The sequence below is a fragment of the Sturnira hondurensis genome, unplaced genomic scaffold, assembly GCF_014824575.4.
Source record: "Sturnira hondurensis isolate 20B ecotype Veracruz unplaced genomic scaffold, ASM1482457v3 Scaffold0018484, whole genome shotgun sequence".
Taxonomy (NCBI): domain Eukaryota; kingdom Metazoa; phylum Chordata; class Mammalia; order Chiroptera; family Phyllostomidae; genus Sturnira; species Sturnira hondurensis.
In genome coordinates, this window is record NW_028091115.1 from 1,181,835 (window position 1) to 1,197,666 (window position 15,832).

Genomic DNA, 15,832 nt, shown 5'->3' on the forward strand with positions numbered 1-15,832 from the left:
AAATGAAACTAACTCTCACAAGCCCACCTAACCAGGAACCAGCACCAGAAGGGCAAATTTTGCTTGTGGGAAGCCTCAGAGGGGTCTGAAAGCCAAAAGAGAGTGGAGCAAGTGCCAATGTTCCCTCTGACCCCACCCCACATATAGCATCACAACCCATCAACTGGGCTGCCCCAACCTGATGAACACCTAAGGCTCTGTCCCTCACTGTGTAACAGGCCCAACCAGACCAAAAACTTATGGCTCAAACAGAAGAACAAATCAAAGCCCCAGAGGCAATACTTTTAAGTGGCCAAGAGATCACCAACCTATCAGATGCACAGTTCAAAACACAGGTGATCAGGATGCTCACAGAACTGGTTGAGTTTGGTCGCAAATTAGATGAAAAAGAATGAAGGCTACACCAAGTGAAATGAAGAAAAATGCACATGGAACCAATAGTGATGAAAAGAAAACTGGGACTCAAGTTAATGGAGTGGACCAGAAGGAAGGAAGAAACAACCAAACAGAAAATAATGAAGAAACAAGAATTCAAAAAAATGAGGAGGGGCTTAGGAAAATCCAGGACATCTTTAAACATTCCAACATCCGAATTATAGGGGTACCAGAGGGGAAGAGCAAGAGAAACAAGTGGAAAAATTATTTGAACAAATAATAAAAGAGAACTTCCCCACTCTGGCAAAGAAAATAGACTTCCAGGAAGTCCAGAAAGCTCAGAGTCCTGAGGAAGGTGGACCTGAGAATGAACACATCAAGGCATATCAGAAAATAGCATAGACAGTAGGTAGAAAATAGATAAGGGGAAGGGCAAGAATAGTAGGGGAAATATAGAATCTAATGAACTTGAGACACGTGGTCATAAATTAAGGGGGGGAATGGTGGGGTAGGGGGTGTGCAGGGTGGAGGAGAATGAAGGGGGGAATAGAACAACAACTGTAATGTATAATCAATAAAAATATTTTTTTTAAAAGAAAGTTTGGAAAAAAAGGCATATCATAATTACAATAGCCAAGATTAAAATGAAGGAGAAAATTCTAAAAGCAACAAGAGATAAGGAGAAAGTCATCTACAAATGAGTTCCCATCAGACTATCAGCTGATTTCTCAAAAGAAAGCTTACAGGCAAGAAGGGGCTGGAAAGAAGTATTCCAAGTCATGAAATCCAAAGACCTACAGCCAAGATTGCTCTATCCAGCAAAGTTTTCATTTAGAATGGAAGGACAGATAAAGTGCTTCTCAGATAAGGTCAAATTCAAGGAGTTCATCATCACCAAGCCCTTATTATATGAAATGTTAAAGGAACTTATCCAAGATAACAAATATGAACAGTGAAAGGACAGCAAATTCACAGTTGTTAGCAACCACACCTAAAAAAAAGCAAACTAAGTGGACAACTAGATCCGCAGCAGAGCCACGGGATTAGAGGTCACAAGGAGGATTAGCAACAGGGGAGTGGGAGGAGGAGAGTAGGAGAGAAGGTCCCCAAACAAGCTCTGCAAGAGATGCTAAAAGAACTACTTTAAGGAAAGGAAGGAAAAGAGAGAGACAGAGAGGAACACAGGTACAAAAATGCCAATGAATAAATACCTATCAATAATAAGCGTAAACGTAAATGGATTAAATGCTCCAATCAAAAGACATAGAAGAGCTGAATGGATAAGAAACCATGACCCATACATATGCTGCCTACAAGAGACCCATCTCAGAACAAAAATGTACACAGATTAAAAGTGAAGAGCTGGAAACAAATTTTCCAAGCAAAGGACAAGAAAAAGAGCCGAGTTAGCAATTCACATATCCGACAAAATAGACTTCAAAAAGAGGCCCATAAAGAGAGACCCAGAAGGTCACTTCATAATACTCAAGGGAAGAATCCACCAAGAAGACATTAGCATTGTGAATATATATGCAATCAACATAGGAGAACCCAAATATATAAAGAAAATCTTAGAGGACTTCAAGAAAGATATTGACAGCAACACAATTATAGTAGGGGATTTTAACACCCCACTCTCAAAAATGCACAGATCTTCCAAACAAAATATCAACAAAGATATTGTGGCATTGAACAACATCCTAGATGAAACGGACTTAACTGATATATATGTAGAGCCCTTCACCCCAAAGAAGCTAAATACACATTTTTTTTTCAAATGCACATGGAACACTTTCAAAGATAGACCACAAGATAGGACACAAAATGAGCCTGAACAAATTCAAGAAATTTAAAATCATACCAAACATTTTCTCAGACCACAAGGGACTGAAACTAGAAATCAACCCCAAGGGAAAAAAACCCAAAGCACTGAAAATAATAGACATTGAATAGCATGCCATTAAACAGTGGTCAAGAATGAAATTAAGGAGCTCTGGCTGGTGTAGCTCAGTGGATTGAGCACGGGCCTATGAACCACACGATCGCGGTTCGATTCCCAGTCAGGGCACATGCCTGGGCTGCATGCCAGTTCTCGGCAGTGGACGCATGAGAGGCAACCATACATTGACATTTCTCTCCTTCTCTCCTTCCCTTCCCCTCTAAAGATAAATAAATAAAATCTTTAAAAAAAAGAATGAAATTAAGGAATATATCAAAAAATTTCTGGAAAAAAATGAAAATGAACTCACAACAACCCAAAACTTATGGGACACAGTGAAGGCAGTCCTGAGAGGGAAGTTCATAGCAATACAGGCTTACCTAAAGAAGATAGAAACATTTCAAACAAACAACCTAACCCGATGCCTGCAAGAACTCAAGGAACAACAACAAAGACAGCCCAGAGCAAGTAGAAGGAAGGAAATAAGCAAAATCAGAGCAGAATTAAATGACATGGAGACTAAAAGCACAATTCTAAGGATCAATGAATCCAGGAGTTGGTTTTTTGAAAAGATAAACAAAATAGACAAGCCTTTAAGTAGGCTCATTAGGAAAAGAAGAGAGAGGGCACAAATAAACACAATAAGAAATGAAAGAGGAGAAATTACAACTGATACTACAGAAATAGAAGGGATTATAAGAAATTACTATGAAGACCTGTATGCCAAGAAATTTGAAAACCTAGGTGAAATGGACAAATTTCTAGAAAAATATAATCTTCCAAAACTCAATGAAGAAAAAGCAGAAAGCTTGAACAGACCAATAATAGCGGATGAAATTGAAGCAATAATTAAAAAAAAAACCCAACTCCTAACACACAAAAGCCCTGAACCAGATGGTTTCACAGGAGAATTCCAGAAAGGATTTAAGGAAGAGCTAAACCCTCTCCTTCACAGAGTATTCCAAAAAAATCCAAAATCATGGAAGACTCCCAAACTCTTTTTGTGAAGCCAGAATCATCCTAATTCCAAAACCAGATAAAGAAACAACAAAGAAAGAAAACTTCAGGCCAATATTGCTGATGAACATAGATGCTAATATCCTCAACAAAATATTGACAAACCACATTCAACAATACATTAAATGATCATACACCATGACAAAGTGGGATTCATTCCAGGGATGCAAGGATAGTTCCATATTTGCAAATCAGTAAATGTAATATATAATATAAGCAAAAACAAACACAAAAATCACATGATCATATCAATAGATATGGAAAAGGCATCTGATATGATACAGCACACATTTATGATAAAAACACTCAGCAAAGTGGGAATACAGGGAGCATTCCTCAATATAATAAAGGCCATGTATGAGAGACCTACAGCCAACATCATACTCAATGGGCAAAAACTTAAATCTTTTCCACTAAGATCAGGAGCAAGACAAGGTTTTCCATTTTCACCACTTATATCCAATATAGTATCAGAAGTTTTACCCTCAGCAATCAGGGAAGAAAAGGAAATAAAAGGCATCTAAATCAGAAAGGAGGAAACAAAATTGTTATTGCAGATTACATGATAGTGTACATGGAAAATCCTATAGATTCCACCCGAAAACTGCTCTACCTAATAAATGAATTTGACAAAACAGTGGGATACAAAGTCAATATTCAGTAATCAAAGGTGTTTTTGTATACCAACAATTAAACAGCAGAAGCAGAAATCAAGAAAAAATCCCATTTGATACAGAAAAAGGAAAAATAAAATATCTAGGAATAAACCTAACCAAGGAGGTGAAAAATCTGTGTACAGAAAACTACACAACACTGAAGAAAGAAATCAAGGAAGACACAAACAAATGGAAACATATACCGTGTTCATGGATTGGAAGAATTAACATCATCAAAATATCCATAATACCTAAAGCAATTTACAGATCCAATGCAATACCTATTTAAAATACCAATGGCATATTTCACAGACATAGAACAAACACTTCAAAAAGTGATATGGAACCATAAATGACTCCGAATAGCAGCTGAAATTTTGAGAAAGAAGAACAAAGTAGGAGGGATCACAATACCTGATACCAAACTGTATTAGAAGGCTACTGTAGTAAAGATAGCCTGGTACTGGCATAAAAACCGGCACATAGACAATTGGAACAGAACAGAGAGCTCAGAAATAAACCCAAGTCTTTATGGTCAATTAATATTTGAACAAAGTGGGAAGCACCATGAAATGGACTAGAAATAGCCTCTTCAACAAATGGTGTATGGAGAACTGGACAGTTACATGCAGAAAAATGAAATTCGAGCACCAATTTACATCATACACCAAAATAAATTCAAGGTGGATAAAAGACTTAAATATAAACCATGACACAATTAAAATTCTAGAGGAGAACATTGGCAGGAAAATCTCAGATATTTCACACAGCCACATTTTTACTGATATGTCCCCGAGAGCAAGTGATATAAAGGAAATAATTGACAAATGGGATCTCATCAAAGTAAAAAGCTTCTCCCTGGCTGGTGTAGCTCAATAGATTGAGCGCGGGTCTCTGAACCAGAGGATCCCGTTTTGATTCCCAATCAGGGCACAAGCCTGGGTTAAGACCAGTTCCCAGCAGAGGATTCATGAGAGGCAACCATACATTGATATTTCTCTCTCTCTCTCCTTCCCTTCCCCTCTAAAGATAAATAAATAAAATCTTTTTAAAAAGCTTCTGCACGGCTAAAGAATACAGTATTAAAATAAAAAGAGAACCAACTGCATGGGAAACCATATTTGCCAATGATACCTCAGACAAGGGTTTAATCTCAAAATATACAAGAACTTACACAACTCTACACTAAGAAGACCAGCAACCCAATGAAAAACTGGGTGAAGGAGTTAAACAGACACTTCTCCAAGGACATACAGAGAATCCAGAGACACATGAAAAGATGCTCAATATTGCTAGCTATCAGAGAGATGCAAATTAAAACCACAATCAGATACCACTTTACACCAGTCAGAATGGCCATCATAAACAAAACAACAAACAAGTGTTGCAGAGGTTGTGGGGAAAAGGGGATCCTAGTTCACTGTTGGTGGGATTGCAGACTGGTACAACCACTATGGAAAGTAGTATGGAATTTTCTAAGAAAACTAAAAACGGAACTGCCTTTTGACTCAGCAATTCCACTGCTAGGATCATATCCTAAGAACCCTGAAACACCAATCCAAAAGAACCTATGCACACCAATGTTCATAGCAGCACAATTTACAATAGCCAAGAGTTGGAAGCAACCTAGGTGCCCATCAGTAAATGAATGGATTCAAAACCTATGGTACACTTACGCAGTGGAATTCTATGCAGCAGAAAGAAAGAAGGAGCTCCTACCCTTTGCAACAGCGTGGGTGGAACTGGAAAGCATGCTGAGTGAAATAAGCCAGGTGGTGAAAGACAAATTCCATACATATGATCTCACGTTTAACAGAAACCTAAACAACAAAACACACAAGCAAGCAAAATATAACCAAAGACTGAAATAGAGAACAGGCTGACAGGGACCAGAGGAAAGAGGGGAGGGAATTTCAGGGGAAAAGGTGAAGAACGGTTTACAGGAACAAGTATAAAGGACACATGGACCAAACCTAAGGGGATGGAAATGGGAAGGAGGTAGGGAGCACTGGGGGGTGGGGGGTGGGCTGGGATGGGAGTAAAAGAGAAATTTGTACTTGTAGAACAATTAAAATAAATAAACTTAAAGTGACAATGTATACAAAACAAAACAAAAAACTATTTTACATGTACACAATGGAATGCTGCACAGGAGAAAGAAAGAAGGAATCCCTACACTTCGGGACAGCATGGGTGGAACTGGAAAACCTTATGCTAAGTGAAGTAAAGCAGGTAGTGAAAGACAAATACTGTGTGATCTCACCCATGTATGGAACCTTATCAGCAAAACAAACAAGCAAGCAAAATGTAACCAGAGACACTGAAATAAAGAACAAACTGATAGTAACCGGAGAGGAAGGGGGAGATGGATAATAGGGGATAATAAGGGAAGGGCCTTTAAGAAACATGTATAAAGACACATGGACAAAGCCAAAGGGGATAGGTATGAGGGTGGGAAGTGGGGATGGGTGGGGCAGGGGCATGTGGTGGAGTAAAAATGGAGACAACTGTACTTGAACAACACTTAAAAAATTAATAAAAATAATAAAAATTAAATATAGTAGCTGAATTGAGGTTTAGAGTGTTGGGAATCATCTTGGTAATATTAGTTATAATATTTCCTAGGAAATGGGAGACAGGAATTGAAGTAGAGAAAGGCAGTCCTTGATTAATGCCCATATTTGAGGCTTTCCTGGAAAAAAATTATGAAGGAGAAGAAAGTTGTGTGTGCAATATTTTTCTTCCCTTTGTGGCACCTTGCTATAACTAAACTTTGATTCTTCTTCTTGGGCATCAGGTTCAGACCTGTTCCTATATGTATCTCTTCTTTCTTATATTTTTTATGTGTATTTCCTTTTTCCATATGGAATTTTTAGAAGTAAAAAAAATTTTAACAGAAAAATCTAGAGAAGTTAACCAAATAGATATTCAGGGTGCCAGAGTGAGCCTCTATTTTAGTCCTCTCTACTTAAATATTAGAAACAGGTAATATATGTACAATAATTTTACTCTTAGGAAGTATCTCAAACACCATCTTCTCTAAGACCTCTTACCTTCCTGAGATATTTTTTTATAAATTATTCCCTCTATAAATGATTTAAATCTCCATTACCTCCTATACCTTATCCTGCAAACATACTTAAATAGCTTTGGTTAAAAATAAAATTGTTTTGCCCTGGCTCGTGTAGCTCAGTGGATTGAGTGCGGGCCTGCGAACCACAGGATCGCGGTTGATTCCCAGTCAGGGTACGTGCCTGGGTTGCGGGCCAGTTCCCAGCAGGGGACTCACGGGAGGCAACCATACATTGATGTTTCTCTCCTTCTCTCCTTCCCTTCCTCTCTAAGGAGAAATAAATAAAATCTTTTAAAAATTTAAAAAAAATAAATAAATTGTTTTGTGTTGCATTTTGAGATAGACGATATTCTATCTCTCTTTTTCACTGTAGATAGTGGTTACAAGCTCAAACTTCAGAGTAAGGTGTCTTAGTTTGAATTTTAGCCATTCCAATTACAAACTGTGTGAACTTGGGCTTACCCAAAAACATCTGTGTCTTAGTTCCTCAGTGGTAAAATGGGACCAATAATTGTACCTATCTCATAGTGTTATAAGGTTTATATGAGTAAATATGTACAAAGCATGAAGAAGTATGTGGTGCTCAGTAGCTTTATTTAATTATTTGTTGCTATCATTCCTTTAGAGATAAGTTTTTCTATTTCAATTCATTTGTGTGTGTAGCACTTATTATTTTTCAACATGCTATATGATTGATTGATTGGTTTAACTTTTTTTCACAATATCTTTCTTTCCTTACCAAATGATATCTATGATGACAGGGATTTTTGTCTATCTTCTTCAATGCTGTGTATCCTCTGTGCTTAGTACCTCATAAATATTTGCCGAATAAACACATTTTAATTGGATTTTTCTCCTACCAATCTATTGAATTTGCTCAGGTGGAGGTCACTAGTAATTGCAAACCTGTGAATCATATTTAACACCTCCCTCTCTCTTATTCACAATATCTAATCAATAATACTAGGTTAATTTTACTTCCATATATCTTTCAAATATATCTGTGTTCTCTGAGATCTACTGTCACTAATTTCTCTAGTCCTAGTCACCATCTGTTTCCTGAGTCTTGAAATAGACCTCTAACTAATTTTTCTTTATCCATTTTGACTTTTTTTTACTTTTTTCAATCCATTCTCCATACAGTATATAGTAGTCAAAGATGGTTTTTAAAATGTAAGTTAAATAATTCTATGCCTTTTCTAAAAATCCTTTACTAGCTTCCTATTGTCCTATAGATTAAAGTGCAAAATCATTCTATGGTCTACATGAAATTGTAAAATCTGACTCTTTACTTACTGAAAAACTTCAATAGTTACCATTTGGCCCCAAATTTCCACTCCTAGGTATATATCCAAGAGATTGAAAGCATGTTCACAACTAAACTTGTACCAAGTGTTCTTAGATGCATTCTTCATAATAGTCAAAAAGCAGAAACAGCCAACTGTGATATTTTTCATACAAAGGAATATTATTCAGCTATAAAAAGGAATGAATGAATTACTGATATAAGTTGCAACATGTAAGAACCTTGAAAACATTGTGCTAAGTATGAGTTCATTTATACAAACTGTCTAAATGTAGGCAAAACTATAGAGACAGAAAGTACTTACGTGGTTTCCAGAATTTGGGCAGATGGAGAAATAATGCTAATGGGTATGGGACTTCTTTTTGGAGTGACAAAAATATTCTGGAAAGAAATGGTTGTTGAATGTTGTATAACTTTCTGAACATTTAAAAAATTTTTTTTAAATTTAATACTTATTCAAGTACAGTTTTCTGTTTTATATTCCCTTCCCTGCCCCCTCAGTGCTCCCCACCTCCCTCCCATTTCCTCCCCCACCTTAATTATTGTCCATGTGTCCTTTATACTTATTCATGTGAGTCCCTCCCCTTTTCCCCTATGATTCTCTCCCCTCCCCTCTCTGGACCCTGTCAGCGTGTTCCGTATTTGAGTGTCATTGGTCATATTTTGCTTGCTTGTTTGTTTTGTTGTTTAGATTTCTGTTAAAGGTGAGATCATATGGTATTTGTCTTTCACCGCCTGGATTATTTTACTCAACATAATGTTCTCCAGTTCCATCCATGATGTTGCAAAATGTAGGAGTTCCTTCTTCCTTTCTGCAGCATAGAATTCCACTGTGTAAATGTACCATAGCTTTTTGATCTAGTCACTTACCGATGGGCATCTAGGTTGCCTCCAACTCTTCACTATCGTAAATTGTGCTGTTATGAACATTGGGGTGCATAGGTTTTTTTGGATTGGTGTTTCAGGGTTCTTAGGATATACTCCTAATAGTGGAATTGCTGGGTCACAAGGCAGATTCGTTTTTAGTTTTCTTAGAAAGTTCCATACTGTTTTCCATAGTGGTTGTACCAGTCTGAAATCCCACCAACAGTGAACTAGGATCCCCTTTTCCCCACAACCTCTCCAGCACTTGTTTGTTTCTTTGTTTATCATAGCCATTCTGGCTGGTGTAAAATGGTATCTCATTGTGGTTTTAATTTGCATCTCTCTGAGAACTAGCGATATTGAGCATCTTTTCATGTGTCTCTGGATCCTCTGTATGTCCTCCTTGGAGAAGTGTCTGTTTAACTCCTTCGCCCACTTTTTCATTGGGTTGCTTGTCTTCTTAGTGTAGAGTTGTGTAAGTTCTTGTATATTTTGAGATTAAACCCTTGTCTGAGGTATCATTGGCAAATATGTTTTTCCGAACAGTTACTTCTCTTTTTATCTTGATACTGTTTTCCTTAGCAATGCAGAAGCTTTTAATTTTGATGAGATCCCATTTGTTTATTCTTTCCTTTATGTCCCTTCGTCTAGAGGACATATCAGTAAAAATCTTGCTGGGTGGAATATCTGAGATTTTCCTGCCAATGTTCTCCTCTAGGACTTTAATGGTTTCACGGCTTATATTGAAGTCTTTTACCCACCTTGAATTTATTTTGGTGTATGGTGTAAGTTGGTGCTCAAGTTTCATTTTTTTGCATGTAGCTGTCCAGTTCTCCCAACATCATTTGTTGAAGAGGCTATCTTTACTCATAACATTTTATGATACTGCCCCCTTTGTCGAATATTAATTGACTGTAGAGAGTTGGGTTTATTTCTGGGCTCTCTGTTCTATTCCATTGGTCTATGTGCCTGTTTTCATGCCAATACCAGGCTGTTTTGATTACAGTGGCCTTGTAATACAGTTTGATATCAGCTATTGTGATCCCTCCTACTTTGTTCTTCTTTCTCAAAATTGCAGGTGTTATTCAGGGTCTTTTATGGTTCCATATAAATTTTTGAAGTGTTTGTTCTATGTCTGTGAAATATGACATTGGTCCTTTAATAGGTATTGCATTGGATCTGTAAATTGCTTTAGGTATTAAGGATATTTTGATGAGGTTAATTCTTCCAATCCATGAGCATGGTATATGTTTCCATTTGTTCGTGTCTTCCTTGATTTCTTTCTTCAGTGTTGTGTAGTTTTCTGCATACAGGTCTTTTACCTCCTTGGTTAGGTTTATTCCCAGATATTTTATTTTTGTTTTTCCTATATCAAATGGGATTTTTTCCCTGATTTCTGCTTCTTCTGTTTCATTGTTGGTATACAAAAATGCCTTTGATTTCTGGATATTGACTTTGTATCCTCCTGTTTTGCCAAATTCATTTATTAGTTTGAGCAGTTTTTTGGTAGAGGCTATAGGCCTTTCCATGTACACTATCATGTCATCTGCAAACAGTGACAGTTTTGTTTCCTCCGTTCTGATTTGGATGCCTTTTATTTCCTTTTCTTCTCTGATGACTGTGGCTAGAACTTCTAATACTATATTGAATAGAAGTGGTGATAGTGGGCAACCTTGTGTTGTTCCTGATCTTAGTAGAAAAGCTTTTAGTTTTTGCCCATTGAGTATGATGTTGGCTGTAGGTCTTTCATATATGGCCTTTATTATATTGAGGAATGTTCCCTCTATTCCCATTTTTCTGAGTACCTTTATCATAAATGGATGTTGTATTTTATCAAAAGCTTTTTCCGCATCTATTGATATGATCATGTGGTTTTTGTCTTTGCTTTTGTTTATGTGGTGTATTACATTTACTGATTTGCGAATATTGAACCATCCTTGCATCGCTGGGATGAATCCCACTTGGTCGTGGTGTATGATCTTTTTGATGTATCATTGGGTGTGATTTGCCAATATTTTATTGAGGATTTTAGAGTCTATGTTCATCAGAGATATTGGCCTGAAGTTTTCTTTCTTTATTGTGTCTCTATCTGGCTTTGGAATTAGGATGATGCTGGCTTAATAAAAAGAGTTGAGGAGTTTTCCTTCCTTTTGGATTTTTTGGAATAGTCTGTGAAGAATAGGGGTTAGCTCTTCCTTAAAAGCTTTGTAGAATTCTGTGAAACCATCTGGTCCAGGGCATTTGTGTGATGGGAATTTTTTTCATGACTTCTTCAATTTCATCTGCTCTTATTGGCCTGTTTAGGTTTTCTCTTTCTTTTTCATTGAGTTTTGAAAGATTATATTTTTCTAAAAATTTGTCCATTTCACCTAGGTTTTCAAATTTCTTGGCATACAGGTCTTCATAATAATTTCTTTCTTCCCTTCTATTTCTGTGGTATCAGTTGTAATCTCTCCTGTTTCATTTCTGATTGTGTTTATTTGGGTCCTCTCTCTTCTTTTCTTGATGCGCCTACTTAAAGGTTTGTCTATTTTATTTTTGTTTTCAAAAAACCAACTCCTGGATTCATTGATCCTTAGAATTGTGCTTTTAGTCTCCATGTCATTTAATTCTGCTCTGATTTTGCTTATTTCCTTCCTTCTTCTTGCTCTGGGCTGTCTTTGTTGTTGTTCCTCGAGTTCTTGCAGGCATCGGGTTAGGTTGTTTGTTTGAAATGTTTCTATCTTCTTTAGGTAAGCCTGTATTGCTATGAACTTCCCTCTCAGGACTGCCTTCACTGTGTCCCATAAGTTTTGGGTTGTTGTGAGTTCATTTTCATTTGTTTCCAGAAACTTTTTGATTTCTTCCCTAATTTCAATCTTGACTGATTCGTTGTTTAATAGCATATCATTCAATCTCCATGCTTTTGGGTGTTTTGGGGTTTTTTCCTGTGGGGTTGGTTTCCAATTTCAGTGCCTTGTGATCAGAGAAGATGCTTGGTATGATTTCTATTTTCCTGAAGTTGTTGAGACTTGTTTTGTGTCCTATCATGTGGTCTATCTTTGAAAGTGTTCCATGTGCACTTGAAAAGAATGTGTATTTAGCTTCTTTGGGATGGAGGGCTCTATATATATCAATTAGGTCCATTTCTTCTAGAGTGTCGTTTAATGCTGCTATAACTTTTTTGATATTGTATAATTTTGTGAACAGTTTAAAAAGCAATTAATTGTATACTTTAATAGCATAGATTTTATAGTATTTTAATTGCATCTCAATTTAAATAATTAGTCCTTGCCTACCCTCTACTCTCATCTCTCGACACTTTCCCTGTTGCATGCTATACTCCAACTACAATGGTCTTTTCTCAGTTTCTCAAACATACCATGTTCTCTCTTATCTCAGGACCTTCACATATACTGTTGTGTGTTATGATGCTCATTTTCCATCTTTCTTATGTCACTCTTGTTCATTATTCAGGACAGAGGTCAAACCCTACTACTTCTTTCATGAAGCTATTCTTAGTTCCCTTCAAATTATGCTGATGCCCTTTTTAAAAAATAAATTCCCTACAACATCCTGCATTTATCCATTAAAATGACTTGATCACATCTGTCCTTCAGATTGGCTCAATAGATCATATGCTGCATGACATCAGAGACCATACCTATCTTTGCTTACTCTTCTCTCCCACCCTTCTCTCCACTTCCTTGTTGAAATCCAACAAATATTTATTGAGCAGATAGTATTGTGCCAGCCCTATGCTAGATGCTATGAATAAAAAAGTAAGAAAAAGAAATGTCTATTTTTAAAATCTTATTTATTAACTTATTAAACATTTACTTATTTATTTTAGAGAGAGGGCGAGGGAAAGAAAAAGGGAGAGAAACATCAATGTGTGATTGCCTCTCATGTACCCCCAAGTGGGGACCTGGCCCACAACCCAGGCCTGTGCCCTGACTGGGAATCCAACCAGCAACCCTTTGGTTCGAGGACTGATGCTCAATCTATTGAGCTGTACCGGCCAGGGCCACAATGTGTATGTCTTAATGAAGTTTCTTTTTAGTAAAACATAACAAATGAACAAATACATAAACAAAATACTTCATTTCATTGATTCCGAGATCTCCATTTGTTTTACATTTTCATATAATCTATATAATCGGAATGTGTCTTAGAATCAATGTAACGAGGAGCATTTTCTTTCTTTTTTATTAATATATAAATTATTTGTAAGCACTGCAATGAAAGAGTTAATAAAATAAGATAGTTATCAAATATGTTAAATGCTGGAAAGATGTGAAAGATGGTAAGTTTGGAGGACAGCTTGAACTAAAAACATTGAGAATTATGGTTGGTAACTAATGTAAATGTATCTTGAACTCCTTGTTACTGGACAAGGAGCCTGACCCTGAGTAGGTCTACTTAGATCCAGGTGTAGTGTGTGGGCCTTGAATTTGAGTGTTGGGAAAGATTTCACAATATGAGTCCAGGTGACTATGAGGATACATTTATGAAACCTGGGAACAGTGAAACAAGGAAGGGCTTAGCATTGAAGAAGCAACAGGACAGCCTATGCTGGGCTGCCTTAGCTCACTGGGAAGTCATAGATAAGGGGTCCTGGGGAATAGGTTCAGGGGATTAGCCTGGGACAAGCTGCCAGTTGCCCTTTGCCTTAGAGTTTGGAAGACACATGCCTGTGCAGAAAGAAGTGTGGGAAAGAATAAGAGAAAGGGAATGTCTGGAGCTGTTCCGTAGGGGAGAGTATGCCTGCTGAGTCCTTTGTCTGGAGTTTTTATCTCTCTCTTGCCAGTAGGAATGTTAGGGGACCTCTCAGGGGAGGGTTTCAGCAGAATACTCATCACTTCTCCAGCTGTGCCCTTTCAGAGTCATGGTCTTTACTGATTGGTCAGTGACAGGGCAGGGATTTTTTAGTCATTACAGTTGGTCCAGGCATCACCCACCTGGTTTTTGCTGCTTTTCTGGGTCTGATCTGAAACATAGCTGAGACCCAGGTGTTATCTCTAAGGAGGAAAGGCCAAGGGAAGAGAGGTTACCCTGTGGGTGAGGTCTTGTTTCCCCAGTTTTGTCCCTTGCTCGGCACTTGGAGCCTTCCACCCTGATGACCATCTGTACCTGGCTGTAAATTGTTTGGCCACCTTGTTCAGCTATCTGTCTCAGTTTTTCTATTCCACTTGCCAAAAAATTTTCCTAGCTTCTTACTATCCTGTCTCATCATCATCTTTTCCTCTTTCTGCATAAACTGCATAAAGATGATGATGCATAAACTGCATCATCTTTTCCTCTTTCTGCATAAAGAGTTTATTTCCTCTTTCTGTATCTCACCTCCTCCCAGTACTATCTTGTTTATTTAAGTACACTTAGATACAAGTAGTTGCCCAATCCAGAAACCACTGTTTTGTACTTGACTTTTGTTTGCTCCAAATCTTGTAGTATACAACTGATCTTGAAGTTCTATTGAAACTGATATTGTATATATCTTCCATGTCTCATTTCCTCCACCCCCACTGCCATTACCTTTTTAAAAATATTTATTTATTTATTTATTTTAGAGAGAGTGGAAAGGAAGGAGAAAGTGTGGGAGAGAAACATTAATGTGTGGTTGCCTCCCACATGTCCCCCACTGGGGACCTGGCCCGCAACCCAGGCATGTGCCCTGACTGGGGATCGAACCGGTGACCCTTTGCTTCACAGGCCCACACTCAATCCACTGAGCTACACCAGCCAGGGCTGCCATTGCCTTTTAATATTGGGCATTTGTTGTTCATTGACTTAACTATTGCAATAGCTTTCTAATTCAGTCTCTCTGATTTTATTCCTTACATTCAGTAACCTATTCTCTACAGTACCAACAAAGTGATATTTACAGGTCACCAGTCTGCTTCGCACTCTTCACCTTCCATTACCAAAGACCCATAATATTTTGTGTATATTTTGTTTTGTAGCTATTATAACCTTGTATTTATACCCTATAAGTACTAGGAGGACAAGGATCGTATCTGTTTTAGTTCACCATTGTATCATTGCATTTTAGGCACATAGTAGATACTCAATAAATGTTTTTTGAATGGCTATTATGCCATCCCCTTTTTAACTTGGCTATTCCAGCATCACTGCAATGGCGTGTAGACCATGGGTCCCCTGATGGTGGGAGAGCCCCACTGTCCCCCAAATCCTGCAGGGGGGCAGGAGAGCAGTTTGGAGGAGTGCCACAGAGTAGAAAGTATAGCATTTGAGGCATATTGCATAACAAAGGCAGATTAACAACCCATGCTTTTCTGAAGGAAGAAGGCTGCAGCTGCCCAGGCTTAATTGTGTATGTGACTCTGAGAACATGTGTTGAGAGACTGACTCAGTAGAGTGACTTGTGGCATAGCTAGGGGAAGTTCATAGAGCACCTGTGTGATCTGCTGGGGAGGATGCACATTCCACATACCCATGCATCACTGGGAACTCTTGCCCTGACTAAAGATGGCAGCCAGAAAGAAGGTCAAAGGGCCTGAAGAGCTGACAAATATGGTAGACATTGACACACCATAGGAAAGGCTGGATGTTAGGTCATGTAGGAAGTTCTGAGCCATCATTTAAAATTAGGGTGGGCTGAA